The sequence below is a fragment of the Saccoglossus kowalevskii genome, chromosome 4, assembly GCF_978046115.1.
Source record: "Saccoglossus kowalevskii chromosome 4, keSacKowa6.1, whole genome shotgun sequence".
NCBI classification, from domain to species: Eukaryota; Metazoa; Hemichordata; class Enteropneusta; family Harrimaniidae; genus Saccoglossus; species Saccoglossus kowalevskii.
In genome coordinates, this window is record NC_140644.1 from 3,312,215 (window position 1) to 3,339,860 (window position 27,646).

The window sequence follows — 27,646 nt, forward strand, 5'->3', positions numbered from 1 at the left end:
ATGAATCATCAGTATCAATTTAGAATATATTGAAAGACACGACTCTTTACCTCGTTTTTCTAACTTGTCGATTTTTGCAGCTGTTTTTCTGTGCTCTTCTTTGTAAGTCGTAAATTCCGTTAACAGTGACTATACGACTTCATTCAGCTCTTCTCTTGACATTGTTTCCAATTTCAATGCTGGAAAGAAAGAACACGTGACTGTGATTCACTGTGACCCCCAACGCACGTAAAACGCATACGGGCAACGAGTTCTGCAGTGTCGGAGTTGAATACTCATGATACATTGTGTTATTTGTCTTCCATGTGGCATATTTTAATACAACCCAGAACAGAACAGCCCAAGCGCTTGTACGTCACGGCGATATTAACGCCTGCTATGTACATGCGCCTAGAGTACGGTGCTGTTATAATTACGTCAACAGTGATTGACAATACTGACAGCGTGTACATTACAACCCTCCCCTGTCTCACAGTAACAAGTACGCTATTATCTCGATAGTCTAATCTACCGCAGAAGATTTTATTTGGAAATATACATAATTAGATTAGTTCACTCGTTTACCTGTATTCACTATCCTACCCTAAAAAACACAGCAGTGAAACACGGCCACCATGTATTTTTATATTCGTGTACAAAATACAAGCTCTTATGCTCCCAGTAATATGAACAGACCTTCAACCGTCACACGTCAAGTTTTGAGTAAAATCTGTAAACTGTTTAGAGTTTACGATCAAATATGTAACACAGATTGAACCATGGTTGGCGTAGACGTTATCAAGATATGCCGCGGTGCCTGGGTCAAATATACAAAACTCGCCCGCCAAACCGTTTGAATAGCGAACTTTCTAAATGCGTGGACGACACAAAACGAAAGGAATGATACACGTCATGTGATTGTTCAGACGCTGTCTTTTTCGTTCCTTTCGACTCATTTCCGTTTACATTCTTTGTCTTGATTGGCTGAACGAAGGCGATAATAATTTGCTATTCATGCATATTTTTGTCGTTTTCAAAAATTGTGGCTTCTAGCTCTAATTATATATTCGATCAATAATAAAACTGTCATGAATACATCTTTGTATATGGTATGTACTTACACTCTTCCAAGTTTCCGATGCGATCCGTGGCGTTCCGTAAATCCGTTATTTCATTCACTAAGTCCGATTTAATTGAGGATAGCTGTGCGGACATTTTATCATGGCCCGACTGTATGTCAGATCGCAATTTAGAGATCTGTTCAAATGTCTGCTGTTGTCCAGTTTGAAAGCACTTTGTTATTTTTTCTAAGAGGTTTGCTAGAAAAATGTATAAGAAGAATAACAATTAAATAATTATTTAATAATGCGGAACATTGTTTTGAGAGATTGAATTTCCATTTACTACTATTTTCACAATAGAATAAATATTAATGCATTACAATCATGCACCCCAGAATGTCGATATATTAACTAATATGAATTTGCAGTGACGAATATTCTTCGTTCAACATATTATTGTTACATGAATACCGACATAAAAATGTACACGAGTGTAGGGTTTATGTTGAAGCCATTACCTTGATCTTTATCAGACGGTTTAGCTGAAGAAGTCGGTACTGTAAAAAAAATAACATATCTGGTGACGTATTGTAACATATATAAGTTATGTAGTTTGAACACACAGTACACGCGATTTTCTCCTGCATTGATAGATATTGTGTTGAAATGTTTGCAAAATTACCTCAGTTTATAGCTGTTGATAGATAACAATTCCATGATTGTCCCTATCTTGTATAATAGTAACTAGTATACACTATGGTTGGTCAGAAAGTAGAAAATAACATGTTTTGATTCCAATATAAATAATTACAGGAAACCTAATATTTACATAACAATACACAATAAGGAATTCGAACTAGCATATCGCCTCGTCTCTGCAGGTAAACGCGCCGTGATTTGAAATAATATATTAAATTGACCTGGTTCGTGTGTATGTTTTGTGATTCACCGTGCAATAGCGAAAAAGTCAAAAACACACAAAAAATTTGCACATTTGCACGCGTAATTGCAACATCTTGTTGGCAACTTAAGTGACGTATCCAGGTGTGAAGGGTTCCGAGAAGACCATTAACCAGTTTATCAGTAAAAAGTTCAGGTATGTGCAAGTATTGAATAAAATTATATATATATATCGTGGGCGACCCTCTTCGTGCAGTCATTGCCTGGGGACACTGACCTGACGTACCAAAAAAAAAAGAACTAAATATAGCTTACATTCAAAGCCACAACATGTTCAGTGGTTATGACTGATGGATACAATTCTTTAGTTTTCGAAACAACCTTGTCAACATTTATCTGCTTTGCTAAATAGATAAGATTTTCAGCGAGCATACGGTTCCTGGTGCTGGCCATGTTATAATCCAGAGGGTGCCTGTTCCACCTGTATTTATACTTGAATAACGAAAAACAACATGAATTATTATAGACATGTTTATAACCCTCTTCACTACGACTCATCAGAGTGTTTTATTCTTTCAGAGTGCTAGAATATGTCAAAGTACAAAATATACACAAGAAACCAAACTATAAGAAATACTTTATTAAAAGATGTGTTTAAATTTGTCCCGGGAGACGTTAGTTGGCGCGAAGAAAATGAATATTAATTACTTCAGATCAATAATTTGGGCAATGACCCTGACAAATTTTAAGTTTTAGATAGATGACTTTGAACTTGATTCGATGTTCAACTTTCAGACAGTGCAGGCTTTTCAATGCTGATATGATGTGGCGAATATATGTAGCTTGTGACACAACACCTATAGACATTTGTATGTTGTTTATGTTGTCATAATTATATTGGAATAAACGAAACGTTTGGCAACGCTCCAAACAATTCAGCAGTGCAGCTATTTGTATTAGTAAGCTAACCAATGTTGGCTTTCGTATTGCTTTGTTAGGCTGGTTGCTAAGGAAAGTTCTTACTATTTATATCATGGATAAGTAGCCATCGCATTGTTTGACATTGTTGTTTACAGTTAAGATAAAAAAAAATACACATATATCCCTGTTTTCAGATTTTAGTTCAATACGAGTAATACGTTTTAATCGGTCGCAGATAAATGATTTGAATTAACAGAATAAATATCATTCGATGTGTATAATCCATATAACCTACCTAGGTAAACATTTGTAAGAGTTAAGGACAATTTGTTTTCATGAAGACTGAATGTTTTAAATAACTTCATGAGCGATTTAAATCACTGTGTGTCGATGCGATTCCTAGGATGTTTCTGGTAGAGAATTGTTAACGTTTCCATTATTTACAGTTACACCATACATTCAATTTAGAAACAAACTTACCTTAAATATGTTAGTCGCTACAATATGGCTGCCACGGAAGAACTAACAGACAACCACCGACGGAACGTCACAATCTATAATCTGAATTGCATGGTTTTATATTAACGATCTTATGCTAAGGTCACTTTATTGAAGGCATATAAATCAGAGAATTAAAGGCGGTGCTAATTGTAGTTTTGAAGATAATATATACTATATCCATCCAGACAGTAGCAAAATTGGAAATGCGAATAATATAAAACTTATTGATTTTATTTCGCTAGTGTCGCCATTGTAATCGTAAATGTCTATGTCATATATACGTGGCGAATAGTCTAATTATAATTTGTATGTGTTTACCTTTTTTCAATCCTTGACATTTATGCTCATTCAACATGTGACCCCATCAATTCAGCGTCCGAACTTATGAGCTAAAGCTCAAAACAAAATTAGACGTATTTCTAGTAGGCGCACACGTCAATTTCAAAGGCTGCGCTAACATTTGTTTTTGTTTGAAACAAAGCTAAGGGGGAATGTGCTTGTCTTTAATGGCGTTCACGCATGCACATGTCGCGTTTTGTGTCTCTTCGTTCTGTGCATCATGTTATTAGCGAAGATTTGTGAGAAAGGTAACCAAATGGTGATAACAGGAAGACGTTGATATAGGTGTACCTATTTGAATCTTTGTCAAAAGGTATAATATTTAGAAATGGACGCCCCATTATAGTGTGATAATAGGGCAAGAACGCGTGTTAAGCCACTATTTTAGTACTATGTCAATAACGGCCATTGAATAACGTCAATGACTAAGAAGGCGCTAACTAAAATCGACAACCATGGCCGGCATTATATTAGACATTTTTGAACAAGGATGACAAGGTTTCGTTAGAAAGTGTGTTTCAAATTAAAAGCTCCTTGTATTGAGGATTTTTATTTGATTACAAAAAATCTTTAACAGTAAAATTTATACAAATTATTACCTTTAATCTGTTTTAATTATTAAACGTAATTCCACGTACACAATTGAAATGTTAATTATAGAATATTTATAAATTACATTTATAAAGCCAATAGTAGATATATTGCTCAATGTAATGAACGCCACGAGTTAAAGTAATATTATAAAAGGAATGGTACCAAAATTGTAGCACATATGATTTAGTTGTCAGGAGCTGTTATACTTCACTATATGTCACGACCCGATGCTCGGAATCAAAGTGTGTTACCTCCCAACGCCGGAAAATGACAAGGATTGACAAACAAACAAATAAATAACCATAAAATCACAAATTTATTTATTCTGTGCGCACAATGTATCACTGGATTGTACAAATATATGAAAACCACAATGAATTACTATACATTCAATATTAGTCAAATACAACATGCATATAATATCACCTGCATTCACGCCGTATTCACAAACTAAGGCCAAGCGTTCTGAACATCCCATGAATATATTATCCTTACACCAGACTACGACTGGGTTTCACAACAACTAACTCCAATTCAACTAATTAAACCGTGGCTTCAGAAACACCACAAAACCGCAATAATCACTACAATATTCTAACTCAATACTAATAACACCATTCTAACAGTGGCTTCAAAATAAATGACCTTCATTCAGGGTCGTTTGCTCGGTATATACGAATTAGAATATGCAGATTACAATAAAGATACTTAAGACATTACACACAAGGTGGAACAAGTCATGTGAAAATATAATGTTAATAACGGTAATAAATCCTAGCTTAACAGTTGAACAGAACGACCATATAGTCAGTGGGGTCACGCCAAGGACCACGCACTTCGTTACAAAATGGCCGTAGCTCAGAGCTACCATAAAAAAACAAATAAACTGTAATCCCGCGTCAAAAAGTGTTGCTGTAAAATATTTTGAATTTGCTTGTATGTTTATTGTTTTTTTTTCAGTACTTTTCATTTGTAAGTTTATTTTCAGATTTATTTTGGTGTTGTTCCTGCTTTTTTTTTAATTTCCCACATTTCATAGTCTCATATTTTTATAAATAATAATTGTTATATTTTAGTTTTTTAAGGTAGAGATGCCGGTTCGTGGGCACTTGGGAGTGAATTATTTTTTTGAATTTTATTATCCAAACAGTCTTGGCTATAGACTTACAATTTTGTAGAATTGTGAATTGTGGAACATACTCAAAAAACGATTTTTAAATATAGATAACAGGTGCAAACATTCTCTCTTTTGAATACTTAGCAAGATTTAGCAAGGCTGTACATAAATCATAAAAAAAACTTGGTGAAAAAGAAATGACGAGATCTCAATATTATGCACTATATTTAACTTTTTACAAGACGATAATTTAAATTTGGAACTGTTACAGCCATTTTAATTATGAGCATTATCAAACGTTTTACTGAGTGAATTGTTATGCAAACTTGCAATTATCTCAGCTTCTTTTTATTGCACATCCCAGAACTTAAAAAAAATAGCTTCCAGACACTTTGACCTTTTGTTTTGAAATTTTCACAAATGATTGACAATGTGTTTATCTTCAAAACTCCGTCGGGGCATTGCTTTTGGTTGAACAGTGTTACAACAATCGTACAGACACCTAGCCTGGGTGTTAATTTATGCACAAACTTGAAGTAGTGAAATTTGAGCTGCTGCCCTGCAAAATTGACAACTGGTAGACAGTTTTCAAGACGGCACTTTTTTCATAGTAAACAGATGTACCCATAAACCAATTTTGACAGGAAACAGAAGCATGGTTTAGAAGCTATTTTTTTAAAATCACTCTTGACCAAAAAAACACATTTTTGTGCATATTTCAAACTACAGTGTCCAAAAAAATACTAACAACATTTTAAAATTCAATAAGCTTTCCGAAAATATATAGTTTTGTGGACAAGGGAGGTCATCTTGGTTTCCTAATTAACTAATTAAAATACCTGTCAGGTAAACTGCATCTCTACCTTAATTGTTATTTCTAGATATATACATTATTTTGATTTTGAGATTAATTATTCTGTATGATATTTTTGCAACACTTGGCGCGCCGTAATTCTACCAATTTAACTATTTGTAGTGCTGGAAATTGCACACTAAAATAAGTCCCAAATATTTGTCCACACATTTATTTCTACAATTTAACAATTTATAATGGAAGAAAATAATTAAACTAGAGTTGTCTACATTAAAATAAGTTGAATCATTTGACATCTTTCCAACTTACTAGCAGACAGTGCACAAGCGAGTGTCATTATTGAGCTACAATTATTAACAGAAATGTGTCTTGGCGCAAATGACCAAATTGGTTGAGACTCATGATGTACAATAACGGGTTCTGGCATAAATATAGTTCACACAAGGAGAAAACAACTAAATTGGCAATATTATTTACAATTGTTACTCAATAATGGAAATATATATAGTCTCATCAAATGCAAAGACAAGCAGTCAGTCCATCGTGTCTTGTGGGTCACTTGTCTGCATAGTGATCAGGAGGACCCTGGTTCCCACCTCTGTCTTTTCTCACACTAACTTGCAATAAAGCTAAGTATTACAACAAATAATTTCTGTGACTACCCACATGGTTCAGTGGATTTGTACACTGTCAGAAATGTGAGAGATCGCAGGTTCGAAATTCCCGGTTAGATTTTTAAATGCTACTGAGAACAGTTCTCATATAATAGAACTTAAATTCTATCACTTGTGTGAAGACACTCGTGGTACATTGGACAAGACAGTGCGCTGGAAACTCAAATATTCCTCTTACACAAAAGATGTATACAGACATATACAGATTAAAGCTTCAGTAAATCAAGACGTCAGCTCAATAACATGGAAACCAGTCGGGGCAGTCGAAACGGGCGTCGAAGTACGAACAAGGTTAACTGCTGCCTGCACACCAACATACACAACATACAGTAGTCAATCGACGCACTTGAAGTAATTGCTGCCGACCTTCCGAGCTATTGTAATGAATGACCGCCAATTCAAATCTGACAACCCCTGTATAGACAACGCATGGACAACGCATGGACGTCTCCCTAGTTTCATGGTAAAAGCGTTAGAATTTACCAAAAAACAAAACACGGAAATACGTAACACTATTGAAATGATACCAAACTAGTAGCACTTATAATTTAATTGTGAGAACCAGTTATACATCATAGGGATGTTACCAATGAATAGCTTATATAATTTAGTTGCCAGCACCTACTACATCACTATAGGGATAGTACCAAACTATTAGCTTTTATACATTTCACCCAAAAACTTGTGGCTTTTAAATTTACCGCCAGAATAAATTTACAAAATTTATGGTGATTTTTTTCAATATCATTACATTTATGGACAAAAGCTTTAAATGCAAAAATCCCCCAAATTTATAAAGCATACTATGTAGGAAATATAAAGCTTTCCTTGCTTGATCTGCAATATGTGTTTGTGCTTGGTACAAGAAAACATAGCTACAGAAAATTACACTAAGATAATTGTACTTTGAGACAACTTCCATTTCTCCTCTCTTCCAAAACCATTCTCAACTTGTTTTAATCTCCCTCCCCTCCGAAATACAATAATTTTAGCTTTATTCAGATTTACATTCAACTTCTATCTACTACGAAAATCAGGCTATCTAACAAACACTGTAAACCAATATAGGAGAACAGCTAAAAAAGGCGAGATCGTCTGCATGAATAAATACATTAGTTTCAAAGTATTTGACAGCAGCTTGAACATGTGTATACATTGAAAATAGGGATGATAAGAGTTTACCTTTTATACCAGCCTTGGCTAATTTATAGAACAGGGAATAATGATGGACACGGTCAAAAGCTTTTTCGTAGTCTAATAATACACAGTATAAACGGCTTTTTAAATGAAATATTTTTCAATAGATGAAGACAGAATAAATACATTGTCTATGGTACCCCTTCCCTTCCAAAAGCCAATCTGTACTTCAACTATTTTACAATAATTATCAATCCATGCCGAAAGTCTAACTGCCAAAATACTTGTGTACAATTTAATAATAGTATTTAATAGCATAATACTACAATAATTTCCCGGTTCACCTTTAGACTCTTTCTTATAAACGGGAGTTATTAATTCTAAAGCCCATTCCCTGGGAAATAAATCCTTGTTCAAAACATTATTGAATGAAATAAGAAGCATATTATATATTTCGTGTGGGCGTGTTTCAGAAATTCATCAAAAATTTATGGGAATAATACCGAAACAGTAGCAGATACTATTTAATTGTGGGAAGCTGTTATTCATCGTTATAGGAATGCAGTTATTAAACGCCTGACTGGAGTGGAGCATCGGACTCTGGCTGTTGAAAAAACTGAGGCAATTTCACAAACAATCGAGGAAAAGAGTGCAGGACCCCCGAACGGGCAGGAAATGCATTTCTAGCCTTAAATAAACCTTCGGCACTCAAACCACACGGCTTTTTTTAAGGCTACCACATCCTCTAAAAAAAGAACTACCGTTATTACTATGGAATCTGTCCATACAATCAATAACACAAAACGCAATAGACACTTCTCACGTAGGAAACACATTGCAAGATGTAAACGAATAAAGAAATACAATGCTAAACTGGCTAAAAATAAACGGTTGGCTGATCAAGCTCGGTTGGTCTCAGGTTTTATTCGGAATTTTTCGAATAGAATTCTGACCCCAGCAAGAGGTCATTGCCCTTGGCAACGGACTCAAATTTATACCAACCCCACCTAAGCCAACCTATCACACTTTACTCAGAGACATGTCTATGCTATCTAGGTGAATGCGTATCAAATATTTAATGCGCAATAAACAATCTCAACAACATCGTGAAAAACGACACACCAAACGACGAAGAATTGCTTTTCATTTTAACTAAATTGTATAATGAAAGTGATAACATCGAACATTCTGAAAGCTAAATAAATCGAACGATTCGGTCAGGTACTGTTCCGACTGATAAAGGCTTCAACAAAGCACTCAAAACAGCACCATTACACTAGTGAATAATCCAATTACGGATAAATGTGAGTGCTGTATCGACATAGGCTTTCTTCGTATTCAGTTTATTATTCCAATATTATTTCCGTGTTTACTTCTATCGGGATTACACCTGACATATTTTAACACGGAATGATACATCTGCTACGTTTTTAGTTATCTAATGCAATACTGCCCTCAGTCGTTGAGATGTTCGTCAATCCACCACTCCCATCGATAGAGAGTGATAGACAGCGTGATGGTGCAGAGAGAACTGCTATGATGACACTGCTAAAACAGCAAGCTGATGTCCTAGAAATGATGAAAGGTAAGTTGATGGTCAAAGATGTAGCAACTCCGCCCTCTGGTGACAACACCTCTGCCCTTAGTACTGCATCCGGTGGCACTGTAGCGTGGAAACCGTCAGTTCGGTGTCATGTGTGTGATAAGTTGGGTCACACAGACAGAGAGTGCCGAGCCAGATCGGAGATAGTGATTACGTGTTACGCTTACGCTTGATTCTGGACAAATATCATCTAAGTGTTCTATGCGTTCTGTCAGGAAGCCTGATATTAGCAAGAGTTTGACCAAGTCTGGGAAAACACCATCACAGAGCTCAGCGTCGCTCCTGGAAACGTAAGCGTACTCGACATCCTGTTGCAAAGCATGTAAAAAAAGACTGTAGAACATCGTAATGGTGATGGGGACCCATCTTATAGAAAAGATGGAGAACAAGAAAATATCCATACTTCGTGTCAGGGCCAAAAACCACTCTTGATGGAGAACAGTGTATGGGATCGGCTGATTGGATCAAACCGTGAGAGTTCCGTTTTTATCAGAGGAATCAAATGTGCGTGTTTACAGGTTACGTCTGTAGAGAATGCTTTCTACCGTAAACACCTTGCAGACATTAAGGTGAATCCCCTTGACTATTCCCTTGTTGTCACAGGAGCTAGTGATGAAAGATTGTTCTATGTAGGGTCTAGTGAGATCCCTCTGTCATTTCCTTGCTCTTTGTTTGCTGATGAGCGGGAATGATTGACAGTGGTGTTATACGTGAGTCACATAGTCCCTGAGTGGCTCCTATTGTAGTGGTGACTAAAAAAGATGGGAGCACGCGGTTGTACATAGACTATCGTAAGTTGAATGCACGCACTATCAGAGATGCGTATGCTCTACCGCGCATTGAAGAGTGTTTTGACGCTTTGAAGGGGGCTACGTTGTTCAGTACGTTAGACTTGAATGACATAGATGTGGTGAAGACGGCATTCAGCACACCAGTTGGTCACTTTGAGTGTCTCAGACTCCCCATGGGACTGGCAACCAGTGCAAGTGAGTTTCAGCGGATTATGGAGAAGTAAATAAGTTTATTCTGCTTATTATAACCAATGCAATAACAGAATAAAAAACTAAATAAATGCAAGAACATAAGTGAGAATAGGACCGGAAAATAGCAGTCAGGTGACTGCTAATCTAGTCCGTTCCATTCTTCCTAAATAAACAGTCATAATAATTAATTAATATGGCTTGTCAAAGAAATAGCAAAAAAATAAATAGATATGTATATACATTTTTATGTACAAGAAAACACTAAGTAAACTATGTATGCATATATATATATATATATATATATATATATATTCAAATATGTTTCTGGACTGTATAGATCTAATATGAGTCGGCCAATATATTTTATAGAAAATTGACCAAATCATTTCTTAACTTTGGAGAGAAAAAGATTACATTACATTTGAACTCTGCGGAAAGTAGTTGTGGAAAATTGGTGGTAATCTATCATAAATTGCTTCATGCACTAAGGTTCCAATTTGTAGAGAATGGTGTTTATAAATATCTAAAATGCCTAATTGTTTAAACAAAGGTGCTGAGGGTGTATTGTAATTTTTAAAGGCGATAATGCGAACAATGCGTTTTTGTATACATAAAATGTTTTGCAGGTGACAATGATATGTATTTCCCCAAACCTCTAATGCATAACAAATGCGGGAAAGAATAAATCTGTTCTATAACAATGTTAATACTAACCGTGGAACTAGAAATCTAAGCTTATAAAATATACCTGCTTATTTGCTGATTTTTTCTTTACTAGTGATATATGATTTTTCCATGTCAGATTGTCACACGCGACGTAATATTACCATAATTGGCAACAGCAACAGAAAGACTTCTCTGGCGGCGATGATAACATGCGAACACTGGTACTGGTATTATTATACTCTGCAAACATCAAGTACAATAACGCGGTAAAACTCCACTACTCCAATAACTAGATACTTAAACTCCAATACAATTCAACGAGATCTCCGATCTGACCTCAGTGCTGAACAACTCTCCTATATATACTACCACTGTCTATAAATAGACCATTACATCAGCATACATAATGAGCCTAGAACTTACTACAAATTCTAGAATGTTCCATTACCTTCTATTGCCTCCTACAGTGTTCTATTACCTATTCAACCATTTAAAAAAAAAAAAAATGAATATTCCACTCAGACACAGTACGGTTCTAGAACATTCTCGGTGACACGGAAGTGGTAAATAAGTCGTATGCGACATGCCTCCCCTCTCAAGAATATTATAACATATAATATTACATGACTAGCAACGACGTCAATAATACGAATACGATAACAATTTCAAATAAAACAACAATACAATATATCAAATCGAACTGAATAAAGCTCTGAGTACATAAATTCGAAAATCACATACAGTAGAATATAATAAAATATAAAATATAATCATAAACGAATAACATTCTACCATACTGTTCAAAAGTTCCTCAGTCCATCAATCTACTCAGGTAGTCCGCTACCACATTGTCCCGTCCAGGAATATCCTCAACAAGATAATCATATCCATGCAGAGTCATCGCCCATCTCATCACTTGGTCATTTGCAAACTTGGCTTTATCCAGGTAAGACAATGGTTTATGATCCGTCTGCAAAATGAACTCCACACCGGCTAAATATAGGCGAAATTTAGTCACGCCCCATACAATGGCTAAACATTCCCTTTCTACAGTTGAATATTTCTTTTCTGCATCAGATTACTTTTTACTTGCATAAGCAACTGGATGAAGCTTCTCACCATGATTCTGCATAAGTACTTCTCCAATTCCTACCTGAGACGCATTCGTCCGCAACACAAATGGTTTCTGTGGGCCTGGCAACTTCAAAATTGGTTTGCCCGCAAAGTATTATATGCTTTCTCCTGGGCCTCTCCCCATACAAATTTGTTAGGTTGTCCTTTCCTTAGTAGGTCACTCAAGTGTGCTGCAATAGTTGCGAATAAGGGGATGTGGTCTCTGTAGTAATTGACCAGTCCAAATAATGATCGGACACCTTTCATGGTCGCTGGTCTTTGCGCTTCTCGAATTTTCTCCATGTTGTCGTGACTTGGACTCACCCAATTGTGTCCAATTTCATGACCCAGGAATTCTACTGATGTTGCACCCAGAACACACTTGGATGGTCTAGCTGTTATGTCTGCTGTCTTTAGTCTTCGCAACAACTCAGATAATACTTGAACATGCTCATCCCAGCAGCTTGAATAAACTATCAGGTCATCTATATAGCTTCCAACCCCCTTCATACCTGACAATAATTTCCTGATTCCCCGCACCAGAGTAGCTCCCGAATTCTTCATTCCAAATGGCATCTTTAAAAATTCATAAGTTCCATCGGGAGTAACAAATGCTGTCTTTGGTATATCTTCTTCAGCTACTGGTATCTGCCAATAACACTTACTTAAATAAATTTTTGACAGGAACTTACTATTATGTACCCTCTGAAGTATGTCCTCTGTTGTTACAGGCTAAGGATCGGTTACAGTGACCTTATTTAATTTCCTATAGTCTACACATATGCGATTCGATCCATCCTTCTTCTTTACAATCACCACCGGTGACGCATAGAGTGATGTGGACTTCCTGATTACTCCCGCTTTTAACATATCTTCAATATCTTGCCTAAGGTTCTCCCTTATTGCATAAGGTAGTGAGTATGGCTTAGACGTCAGTCTCTTAATGTTGAGCAATCTTGATACTTCTTGCATGCATTCTGACACAAACAGAGTCCCCATGTCACTTAGTACTTATTCTGGAACCCCCAATCAGATATAAAAGTCAATCAATGCCTCGGCTACAGTCTCCGTATCTATATTTTTAAGTGGAACCGCCTCTGGATACCGTATAGCATAGTCCACTATAGTTAAGATGTATCGATGACCCCCGTCACTGGCTGGCGTAATTGGTCCAACCAAATCTATAGCCACATGCTTGAATGGCATATCAATTAAAGGCATCTTAACTAATGGGGCCTTCACAACTAATCCCTTTGAAACAGTCTTCTGGCACACATCACATGACCTACAAAAACTGGTAACATCTTGATGTAGCCCAGGCCAATAAAAGCTAGTCACAATCTGGTCTTCTGTTTTCTTTATCCCCATGTGTCCACCAAATATTGAATCATGGGCAATCTCCATAACACGAGTCCTCAACAGTTTCGGCACAATCACTTGACGTACCGTCTTACCTCCCGGAACTGAACGATCCCAATACACACAATATAGCAAGCCTCCATATACCTGGAACTCGGTTGTATGGTGCCCTCTCACTTCTGGTTCTCTCTTATTATAATACTTCTTCAATGATGTGTCTGCTTTCTGCATCTCGATTAATTTTTCTTTTGTTACATGTGCTCCAGTCTTCACATCACGCACTTTGAGTGGCTTCACCTTACCAGATTTCTTCCCTTGCGCTCTGGTTGTTACTGCTCCACTCACATTCCACACTAGATCCGGGTCATCTGGTGGTCTTGCTCCGGGCACATTCCCAACAATTAACTCATAGATTGGGTCCTACACACATAATGCTTCAACCGTGCCTCTCAAATATGGCGTATCAATTTCCACCATGGCGACTGGAACCCTTCTTACAGTACGATCAACCATCAATATATGACCCATATTTTTTGTATACTGGTCATCTGGTACCGAGCTATTCTTGACTATAATGCCATTACACCCAGTGTCTCTCAACATGGTCACAGCTGTGTCACCAACCTTCCCTTGACCCACAGGCAAAGTCCTGTCCTCCACAACACCACTTCGATCCATACATGCACCATTCACGACCTTTAACTGCTCTCCCGATGCCAACAACAAATGGTCCTTCTCAATCACTTTAGGCACATGACTGTTAACTTGAACAGCACAGCTAGCACTGATATTAGACTCCTCTGTAACCACTGCAGCTGAACCAGTAGTAGTGCTGGGTTTGACACTCTTTCTTTCTTGACCCTTGTGTTGTCCACTACGGCAGAACTTAGCCACATGTCCCATGGCACCACACCGAAGGCACTGCATACCTTTGTCATGGTTGACATGAGTAACGCTGGATGGACATTGTGCTGCTCGATGACCAACACCCTGACATACATAACACCGGATACTACTACCCTGTCCCACATCAGTATTTCTAATGGCAGTCTTATTATCATTATGCCTCACCTGGTGTTTTGTGGATAACTGTCGACCATGTACCACTAGGTACTGCTTTGCTATTACTGCCAACTCATCTAAATCTTTGGGTGCTCTTTCTTTAAGATAAACTGCAAGATCTCTTGTAAAGGCACCAATAAACTGCTTCTTCACCATCAAATCGGTAACACCATCATATGTTGCTGCAGTGCCTGACAACTCAACCCATTTAGCAAAATAATTCTTAAGCCGCACAATTAACTGGTCAGGACTCTCGGAACTTTCAGGTTTAATTTCACGGAATTGCTTTCTGTACCCATCCTTTGTGAAATTGTATCTTGTCAACAGCGCCATTTTCACACGATCATAGTCAACTGCATCAGTCAACAGCGCACTCAATTTTGTGGCCCATCCATCTCTATGCCAACTCGCATTCGTTGCAAACCTATCAAACCGCAATAAATAACTATCAAGTTCGTCCTTACCATCAACAAATGCAGGCAACTTTGGTGATTGTGCATCACTGGCCACATTTCGTTGACCGCCAAAATCAGCCTTTTGGAACCCCATCATTGCTGCTTGCAGCTCTAATTGCCTCAACTCAAATTCTCTTTTTTTTCTCGCTGTTCTGCTTCCACTTCCAGCTGTTACTTTTCCTTTCTTTCCTCAATCTCCATTTTCCTCACCTCTGCTTCCATTTCCATTTTTGCCTTTCTCTCTTCCCTCGCCGCTTGTCTGTCAGCCCGCTGAGAACTCACTTGCTCCAAAATAAATTTAGATTTGTCTTCTCCAGTCATTCCCAGTTCATCCGCCTGTTCCATCAACTCTTGTTTCGACATATCGTTTATCTCGCGGGCCATTTTGTCTTCTATATGTCTTCACTGTTCCCGGACGAGCCCCCAGATGTCACACGCGATGTAATATTACCGTAATTGGTATAGTACTGGTGTGATGGTTCAAATACCAAAATGGCAACAGCAACAGAAAGACTTCCCTGGCGGCGATGATAACATGCGAACACGAAGCCAACAAATGAGGTTTCAACTGTACTGGTATTATTATACTCTGCAAACATCAAGTACAATAACGCGGTAAAACTCCACTACTCCAATAACTAGATACTTAAACTCCAATACAATTCAACAAGATCTCCGATCTGACCTCAGTGCTGAACAACTCTCCTATATATACTACCACTGTCTATAAATAGACCATTACATCAGCATACATAATGAGTGTGGAACGTAATACAAATTCTAGAATGTTCCATTACCTTCTATTGCCTCCTACTGTGTTCTATTACCTATTCAACCAGTTTCTAAAAAACATCTAGAATATTCCACTCAGACACAGTACGGTTCTAGAACATTCTCAGTGACACGGAAGTGGTAAATAAGTCGTATGCGACACAGATGTTCATTCATAGTAATTCCAATGTAATTAATTCTACAGGTTTATTTCACTTAATTGGTCACCTTTAAGATTGAATTCACCCTCAGTTTTGATTTGTTTATGTGTATTGGCAATATAAATGTAATTTGTTTTATCGGAATTAATAGTTTGTTTGCATCACACCACAATACAACCTTTTGATTTAGTTAGATTTGTTTTGAACTGTGTGGAAAATATTGGAGTCGTCAGCATATAATCTGAATTTTAAATGGTCATTTATATATAACAAAATAGTATAGGCCCTAGAATGGAACCTTGGGGTACTCCACATGTAATTGGCAATGTTTGGAATTTCGTGTTATAAATACAGATTTCTTGCTGTCAGATAACTTTTAAACCAGGACAATGCGACCCCCCTTATACCATAATGTTCAAGTTTTGCAATTAAGATACATTGTATCGAATGCTTTCAAAAAATCTATAAACATTCCAATTGTGGCATTACCCTCATCCATTTCAAATAACAAATATTGAATTAGGCTGATGAGTGAAAGTTTGCAGCTATATTTTTCCCGAAAGCCATATGGTGTTTGTACAGTATATTATATTTTTGTAAGTAATTCATCAGGCATTTATTTACATTTTTTTCTATAATTTTACTGATGATTGTTAGGATGGAGCGGTTCCTCAGATTAGTTGTATCACCTTTTTTATAGAATGGACTGTCTTGCACCGATTCCCTCCCAACCTGTCGCTTTGTGAAGATCTAACATGATAATTTCAGTTTGGATATCATTAACACTTGCTGGGCGTAGGGGAATTTATTGGGTAGCTCGTTCCCCCAAAACGTTGTAGAAAGTGTTATTATTATTATTATTTAAAACTATTTTATTGGCTAACCTTTCACCAATTGTAACAAAAGCAAATATTTTCTAACTCTGTGTGTATAATTGGTGCGTCATTGTAATCCAGCTTGACGTCTTTTGGTATAACTAATTTTGGTTTAGTTTTGCCAATGAGTTCATTGATTACTTCCCAGTTCTTGTTCAAATTTCTTATATTAGAGTTAAATAAATATGTGTAATATTGCTGTCGGACTTTCTGTAGTAACTTTGTCAGAATGTTTCTGTATTTTTTATAAGTTTGCACTTTTTGTTCTTCGTAATTACTTTTAATCATATTGCCAAATAAACGATGTTTTGTTTATTCGATTTCCTAATTGCCGATGTTACCCAAGGTTTATCTTTGTTCCGTTTTTTGCTGACCTTTTTTTACATGCTCATGACGTATTTTTAAAAATAATTCGTTGAATTTAGCGGTCGCCACATTAACATCCCGACAATCCAACACTGATTGTTTCTGCTGTCAAATCGGATCTAAATGAGTTCTTTTGGAATTTGAAGAAAACCCGGGAATACATATAATTGTTATTTTTATGAATTGGCGGTAGAGAGAAAACTGCAAAAACCGGCAGGTGATCAGAAAGATCTGAGATAATAGTACCTGAAGAAAATATCTGTTTTGCATATATCAGTGTATATGTGATAAAAAATGTGTGCGTTGTTTTTGTTATTCTAGTTGGGGTTTTGATTAACTGTTCTAAGTGAAAACATGACAGTGTATTGAAAACGGAGTTTACTTTGGGGTTAGAATTGTTATTCAGGTCAATATTGAAATCACCAACTAAAATACAGCCATTGTAATCTCAAGATTACTGATAAAAGTGTCAATTTGTGTAGGTGGGGTCTATACAATACTCCAACGATGTATTTGTGTTTGCGAATAGAAATTTCTACAAACAAAGACTCTGCATTATTGACACGAACTGAGTTCAAACAGAATACCGTAGGTTATTTGGAATGTTAATGCCTACCCCTCCACCACTTCTACCGTCATGCAATTTTTTTCAAAATAATAATTTGTTAAACTGTAAATATTTTTGCTTTCAATTTGCCAGATTGCTTTAAGTGCAACGATACTGAATTGATGTTTTATATAATTTTCCTAAAATAAATTAAAATTGTCATAGTTAATTCTTATGGATCGAATATTAATATGAGATATAGAGAATGTGTCGAGTGCATTGGAGAATTCAGTATCAAACTGGGGAATGGTATATGACGAACAGTTAATATTGAATAATTGGTGATCATTATCATCTTCCATGGTTATTTATATGTATACACAGTATAGAATATATTTACAAGTAATTTAAACTATTTTTGAAATGTCAAACTCACTCTTGATTATAATATGTGGTGTACCTTCTGCCTTTCAACATAGACTTGACCATTTCTTGTCCATATAAACCAGTTGGTGTCAGATTTACATTGATATATATTTGACTCTTTTCTCTATACCCTACATTGTCTGTGGTTATCTGATTTTTTTGGTCACGGTACACTTCATCTCTTTTTCTTCGTCCAGCGAATTTAACAATTATAGGTCTTTGGCCGAGGTTTTGTATTTGTTGCGCAATTTCTTTCTGGTGGGATGATCTTTCCTATTCTGTGGGTGATTTCAATATCCCTTGATGTCACATTTAGAACAATCTTCTGTATAACTTTACGTGATATTTCATCGGTACTTTCAGTTGTAACTTCTGGTATGCCATGTATCTCGACGTTGTCTCTTCTACTATACTGATTTTGTTATTCACTGGCCTTTTCTAATACAGTAATTCGTTGAACAAAATTAGCGTTAAAATTCTTCCAAATTCCTATTCTTTTCTGCTAGTGTGATGATTAATTCATTGAGGCCTTAATTTCTCATACTGAGTGTAAGTTCATTTATACGATCTTCAATCGTAAGTTGTTGGGAGTACAGGATTTTCTTTGCCAGGGGTCATACGCTTCTTAATACACTTTTTACAAAGAAATGTGTCATCCTCCACTTGACTAACGCCCCGAGTAGTACCACAATCTTGGTACGTTTTTGACATTGTTCTAACATCAGATGTTACCTTTGAATGGAATATGGTAATGACTACGTAGACCAAATAGCCGTACTTGATCACAATGACAACTAAGCTTAACAACTTAAGGCTAAGAAATGCAAGTTCTTCCAGGAGAAGATCAAATATCTTGGTCATGTTGTATCGAAGGATGGCATACAGATGTACCCAGGGAAGACAGAAGCCCTGACGGTCTGGCCAGTGATTACCAACGCCAAAGAGGTGAAGACGTTTTTTAGGGTAGCGGGATATTATCACAGCTTCATTGAGGGCTATTCGAAAACTGCTAAGCAACTCAATGAGTTACCCACAGGGTTGTACGAGAGAACAGGTGGAGGAAGTAAGATGAGACTGGTGCCAGAAAGTCAGCGGCCAAGGTTTGAGTGGACTCCATAATGCCAACTGGCGTTCGAGACTTTGGTTGAGCGGCTGACGACCCCACCGGTCCTGGCATATCCTGACTACAGCAAGCCTTTTGAGCTTCACACAGATGCGAGTTTGTTGGGTCTGGGTGCGGCTTTGTATCAGAATGAAGGAGAGCAGATGAGGGTTGTAGCATACTGGCCAAGAGTGAGCGCAATTATCCAACTCACAAGCTTGAGTTTTTGGCGCTGAAGTGGGCTTACACAGAATAGTTTAGCGACAAATTTGTTGTGGTGACAGACAACAACGCGCTCACGTACGTTCGTGATTTTTTTCTTTCTGTGATGGCAATCATTTATATTGGAAAATCGTGAAATTTTTGAAACTATTTTAATTTAGGTAAAGTGTTTAAATTCCTTCTAATTTTTAGGAACAAGTTGTAGATGCTGTCGGCACGTAGTAGGTTTCACGCTCTTAACACATCTTGCAAAGTTGTTCAAATTACTTGCAAAGTTGTGTAAAGTTATTGCAAAGTTGGTAGATATATTGGTATATATTACCTAAGTTGTTGGCATATAAGATCGCACAGTTGTAAAGTCGACAAATATAATAAATGCCAGTTGTAAGCAGCCTATAGATGTTCACATGAACTGACTGTAAAATGTTAGACAACAGCGTGCAATGTTGAAAAAACTCAGAAAAAAGTTGGTAGTTTCATTCGGGATTGTTACCTGTGATGTCATATTAACAATTACCATGGTTAAAAGTTCAAAAATGTGAATAAATATTTCGTGAATTACTGTTAAATTACCGTAGTGTTACTCCAAGTATGTAGAGGTAATAGGTCAATTCTAGAAGGTACTTTGTGCAAGCGATATCGATTTTAAATCATCCAAGACATGAAATAGATGCCAATTCGGCATAATTACAAGTACTCTATGCAGCTGTGTAGGGTAAGTGTCCGACAAATATTTAAAGTAAAGCACAATCGGGCGTGGAATATTCGTGCATGTGAGACTCCTGAGCAAACGAGATGTTTGTTTAATTTTTTTTGCTTTCATCACTCATATGGAAAAGATATAAGGCAACGTTCCTGCAATATTTTTTACTGTTATGTCAATCATTTATAGTGGAAAATCGTGGAATTTTTGTAAATTTTTTAGTTGATGAAATGTTTTCAAATTCATCCTAATTTCAAGAACAAGTTGTTGATCCTGTCGGCGCGTAGTGAGTTTTAAGCTGTTAACGCACCGTGCAAAGTTGTTCAAAGTGATTGTAATGTTGTGCAAAGTTATTGAATAGTTGGTAGACGTATTTGTATATATGACCTATATTGTTGGCATACAGAAACGCCCAGTTGTGAAGTCGACAAAATTAATAAAATCCAGTTAAAAACAGTCAATAGATCATCCAAGACATGAACTAGACGCCAATTCGGCCTAATTACATGTACTCTATGCAGCTGTGTAGGTTAGGTGTCCGGCAAATGTTTAAAGTAAAGCACAATCGGGCGTGGATCGTTCGTGCATGGGGACTCCCTGAGAACACGAGCTGTTTGTTTTATTTTTGTTTTGCTTTCATCACTCATATGGAAAATATATAAGGCAACGTTCCTGCATTATTTCTTACTGTGATGTCAATCATTTATAGTGGAAAATCGTGGAATTTTTGTAACTCCTTTAGTTGATGGAATGTTTTCAAATTGATTCTAATTTCAAGAACAAATTGTTGATGCTGTCGGCGCGTAGTGAGTTTTAAGCTGTTAACGCACCGTGCAAAGTTGTTCAAAGTGATTATAAAGTTGTGCAAAGTTATTGAATAGTCGGTAGACGTATTTGTATATATGACCTATATTGTTTGCATACAGAAACGCGCAGTTGTGAAGTTGACAAAATTAATAAAATCCAGTTAAAAACAGTTTATAGAGCGACTGTAAAATGTAAAACAACAGTCTGCAAAGTTGGAAAAACGAGGGAAATGTTGGCGGCGTTAATTGTCTATTTAACCTAAGTCATTCTCATGACAACGGCCGCAGTAAAATGTCCAGAACATTATGTAAATGTTCCGAGAATGCACCATATTTAAGCATAATATCACAACAGTCAACTGACAAATCGACAACAAACTGCTTACAAAGTTGTGAAAAGCGATTGCAAAGTTGGTAGTTTCATTCGGCATTGCTACCTGTGATACCATATTAACAAGTCCCATCGTTAAAAGCTCGAAAATATGAATACATATTTCGTAAAATAGTGTTAAATTACGGTAGTGTCACTCCAAGTGTATAGAGGTCATAGGTCAATTCTAAAAAGTACTTGTGCAAGCGATATCGATTTTAAATCATCCAAGACATGAAATAGAAGTCAATTCGGCCTAATTACAAGTACTCTATGCAGCTGTGTAGGTTAGGTGTCTGACAAATGTTTAAAGTAAAGCACAATCGAGTGTGGATAGTACGTGCATGGGAGACTCCCTGAGTAAACGAGCTGTTTATTTTATTATTTTTTGTTTCATCACACATATGGAAAAAATATAGAGCAACGTTCCTCCATTATTTCTTACTGTGGTGTCAATCATTTATAGTAGAAAATCGTGGAAATTTTGTAACTTGTTGAATTAATGGAAAGTTTTCAAATTTCTTCTAACTTCAAGAACAAGTTGTCGATGGTGTCGTCCCTAGTGGGATTTAAGCTATTAACGCACCGTGCAAAATTGTTCAAAGTGATTGTAAAGTTGGTAGTTTCATTCGGCATTGCTCCCTGTGATACCATATTAACAAGTCCCATAGTTAAAAGTTCCAAAATATGAATAAATATTTCGTAAAATGGTGTTAAATAACCGTAGTGTTGCTCCAAGTATATAGAGGTCATAGGTGAATTCTAGAAGGTACTTGTGCAAGCGATATCGATTTTAAATCATCCAAGACATAAAAATTAGATCCAATTCGGCCTAATTACGAGTACTCTATGCAGCTGTGTAGGTTAGGTGTTCGACAAATGTTTAAAGTAATGCACAATCGGGCGTGGAATATTCGTGCATGGGAGACTCCCTGAGTAAACGAGCTGTTTGTTTTATTTTTTTTTTTGCTTTCATCACACATATGGAAAAAAATATAAGGCAACGTTCCTGCATTATTTCTTACTGTGATGTCAATCATTTATAGTGGAAAATCGTGGAATTTTTGTAACTTGTTGAATTAATGGAAAGTTTTCAAATTTCTCCTAATTTCAAGAAATGCTGTCGTCCCTTAGTGGGATTTAAGCTGTTAACGCACCGTGCAAAGTTGTTCAAAGTGAGTGTAATGTTGTGCAAAGTTATTGAATAGTCGGTAGACGCATTTGTATATATGACCTATATACAGAAACGCCCAGTTGTGAAGTTGACACAATTAATAAAATACAGTTAAAAACAGCTTATAGAGCTGACTGTAAAATGTAAAACAACAGCCTGCAAAGTTAGAAAAAACGTGGGAAATGTTGGCGGCGTTGCTTGTCTATTTAACCTAAGTCATTATCATGACAACCCCGCAGTAAAATTTCGAGAACATTATGTAAAAGTTCCGAGAATGCATCGTATTGAAGCTTAATATATCAACCGACAAATCGACAACAAACTGCTTACAAAGTTGTGAAAAGCGATTGGACCAGACTGTGAAGACTACAGCAGCTGCTTTAATGGAGCAATTTCTACTTCACTATGGTTTCCCAGTGACAAGGCGCCATTGGGTTAATTTGGTCAACCTGTTGGTTTAATATTTAGTTTGGTCATTATACTGGTTTAATTGCCAGATCCTGTTGGGTTAATATTGTATAGCGTGTATTAGTAGGCTCTACTCCATTGTTCTTGTTGTATGGTGAGATTCGTATTAATGTTATTGCATTAAATCGGCAGTATAATTATGCTGTCCTGTTCATAACTGAAATGCACGTGTTGGCTGAATTTTTGGGTTGACTGACGGCCGGCTCATGTGACAGTCTGCTAACATGGGAGATTCCAAATGGATTTTAGTAATTTTTCATACTTTATAACTGCAGGGTTCGATATAACAACAACTTAGGTCAAATAAACAAACAAGCCAACTAACTTTGGAAGCGCTTTGGAGAACTTTGCACGATATTTTAACAGCTTGGACCAAATAGGTGCGTCTGCAAAAACTCAAAAAAGTTTCATCGGCTGGTTTTCTCACTTTGTCTCCCCTGCAAGTACTAACCACGACCGATTGAACTTTACTTCCATTATCGGTCGATCACCTGACCACTCATCTATCAGTGTCGTTTAAAAAGTATCGTAAATGGCGGCTATTTAATGTATGGAAATGTTTAAAAATTCTACATCTTTCGAGGGCCACTACGATATTCAAACGGCCTTTTATGACATATTCATTCACTTTCGCGAACTTTTAACAACTGGACTCGATAATATAAGAGATTAGGTAACATTTCCATGTAAATCTGAAATCTTTGCACAAGCTTTTCACATCTTTGAAATCACTTTGTTAATCACTTTGTGCTTGGGTAGTGGAACAATGTGCCAACATAAATAGCTGTTTTAGACTTTTACATAATGTTGTACTAAATTTAACTGCGGGGTTCTATATGAAACGACTTAGGGGGGAATATACACGCAAATCCACCAACTTTTCAATCTCTTTTAACATTTTAGTATGTGTTTGTTCATTTCACGGCCGGCTCGCATGACAGTCTGCTAACAGGGGAGGTTTCAAATGGATTTTAGTCATTTTCCATACTTTATAAGTGCATGGTTCGATATAACAACAACTTAGGTCAAATAAACAAACAAATCTAGCAACTTTGGAATCGATTTGGAGAACTTTGCACGCTGTTTTAATAGCTTGAACCAAATAGGTGCAGACTGCAAAAACTCAAAAAAGTGTTACCCGCTGGTTTTCCCAGGTTGTCTCCCATGCAAGTACTAACCACGACCGATTGAACTTTACTTCCATTATCGGTCGAACACCTGACCACTCATCTATCAGTGTCGTTTAAAAATTATTGTAAATGGCGGCAATTTAATGTATGAAAATGTTAAAAAATTCTACATCTTTCGAGGGCAACTACGATATTCAAACGGCCTTGTATGACATATTCATTCACTTTCGGGAACTTTTAACAACTGGACTCGATAATATCAGAGAATAGGTAACATGTCCATGTAAATCTGCCAATTTTGCACAAGCTTTTCACAACTTTGTAAGCACTTTGTTAATCACTTTGCGCTTGGGTAGTGGAACAATGTGCCAACATAAATAGCTGTTTTAGACTTTTACATAATTTTGTACTAAATTTAACTGCGGGGTTCTATATGAAATGACTTAGGGGGAATATACACGCAAATCCACCAACTTTTCAATCTCTTTTAACATTAAAAATTCTACATCTTTCGAGGGCCACTACGATATTCAAACGGCCGTTGATGACATATTCATTCACTTTCGCGAACTTTTAACAATTGCACTTGATATGATCAGAGAATAGGTAACATGTCCATGTAAATCTGCCAACTTTGCACAAGCTTTTCACAACTTTGTATGCACTTTGTTAATTACTTTGCGCTTGGGTAGTGGAACAATGTGCCGACATAAATAGCTGTTTTAGACTTTTACATAATTTTGTACTAAATTTAACTGCGGGGTTCTATATGAAATGACTTAGGGGGAATATAGACGCAAATACACCAACTTTTCAATCTCTTTTAACATGTTTAGTATGTGTTTGTTCATTTTACCGCCGGCTCATATGACAGTCTGCTAACAGGGGAGGTTTCAAATGGATTTCAGTCATTTTTCATACTTTATAACTGCATGGTTCGATATAACAACAATTTAGGTCAAATAAAAAACAAATCTAGCAACTTTGGAATCGATTTCGAGAACTTTGCACGCTGTTTTAACAGCTTGGACCAAATAGGTGCAGACTGCAAAAACTCAAAAAAGTGTAACCCGCTGGTTTTCCCAGGTTGTCTCCCATGCAAGTACTAACCATGACCGATTGAACTTTACTTCCATTATCGGTCGATCACCTGACCACTCATCTATCAGTGTCGTTTAAAAAGTATCGTAAATGGCGGCTATTTAATGTATGGAAATGTTTAAAAATTCTACATCTTTCGAGGGCCACTACGATATTCAAACGGCCTTTTATGACATATTCATTCACTTTCGCGAACTTTTAACAACTGGACTCGATAATATAAGAGATTAGGTAACATTTCCATGTAAATCTGAAATCTTTGCACAAGCTTTTCACATCTTTGAAATCACTTTGTTAATCACTTTGTGCTTGGGTAGTGGAACAATGTGCCAACATAAATAGCTGTTTTAGACTTTTACATAATGTTGTACTAAATTTAACTGCGGGGTTCTATATGAAACGACTTAGGGGGGAATATACACGCAAATCCACCAACTTTTCAATCTCTTTTAACATTTTAGTATGTGTTTGTTCATTTCACGGCCGGCTCGCATGACAGTCTGCTAACAGGGGAGGTTTCAAATGGATTTTAGTCATTTTCCATACTTTATAAGTGCATGGTTCGATATAACAACAACTTAGGTCAAATAAACAAACAAATCTAGCAACTTTGGAATCGATTTGGAGAACTTTGCACGCTGTTTTAATAGCTTGAACCAAATAGGTGCAGACTGCAAAAACTCAAAAAAGTGTTACCCGCTGGTTTTCCCAGGTTGTCTCCCATGCAAGTACTAACCACGACCGATTGAACTTTACTTCCATTATCGGTCGAACACCTGACCACTCATCTATCAGTGTCGTTTAAAAATTATAGTAAATGGCGGCCATTTAATGTATGAAAATGTTTAAAAATTCTACATCTTTCGAGGGCAACTACGATATTCAAACGGCCTTGTATGACATATTCATTCACTTCCGGGAACTTTTAACAACTGGACTCGATAATATCAGAGAATAGGTAACATGTCCATGTAAATCTGCCAATTTTGCACAAGCTTTTCACAACTTTGTAAGCACTTTGTTAATCACTTTGCGCTTGGGTAGTGGAACAATGTGCCAACATAAATAGCTGTTTTAGACTTTTACATAATTTTGTACTAGATTTAACTGCGGGGTTCTATATGAAATGACTGAGGGGGAATATACACGAAAATACACCAACTTTTCAATCCTTTTAACATTTTTAGTATGTGTTTGTTCATTTTACGGCCGGCTCATATGACAGTCTGCTAACAGGGGAGGTTTCAAATGGATTTTAGTCATTTTTCATACTTTATAACTGCATGGATCGATATAACAACAACTTAGTTCAATAAACAAACAAATCTAGCAACTTTGGAATCGATTTGGAGAACTTTGCACGCTGTTTTAACAGCTTGAACCAAATAGGTGCAGACTGCAAAAACTCAAAAAAGTGTCACCCGCTGATTTTCCCAGGTTGTCTCCCATGCAAGTACTAACCACGACCGATTGAACTTTACTTCCATTATCGGTCGATCACCTGACCACTCATCTATCAGTGTCGTTTAAAAATTATTGTAAATGGCGGCCATTTAATGTATGAAAATGTTTAAAAATTCTACATCTTTCGAGGGCCACTACGATATTCAAACGGCCTTTTATGACATATTCATTCACTTTCGCGAACTTTTAACAACTGGACTCGATAATATAAGAGAATAGGTAACATTTCCATGTAAATCTGCCATCTTTGCACAAGCTTTTCACAACTTTGTAATCACTTTGTTAATCACTTTGTGCTTGGGTAGTGGAACAATGTGCCAACATAAATAGCTGTTTTAGACTTTTACATAATGTTGTACTAAATTTAACTGCGGGGTTCTATATGAAACGACTTAGGGGGGAATATACACGCAAATCCACCAACTTTTCAATCTCTTTTAACATTTTAGTATGTGTTTGTTCATTTCACGGCCGGCTCATATTACAGTCTGCTAACAGGGGAGGTTTCAAATGGATTTTAGTCATTTTTCATACTTTATAAGTGCATGGTTCGATATAACAACAACTTAGGTCAAATAACCAAACAAATCTAGCAACTTTGGAATCGATTTGGAGAACTTTGCACGCTGTTTTAACAGCTTGAACCAAATAGGTGCAGACTGCAAAAACTCAAAAAAGTGTC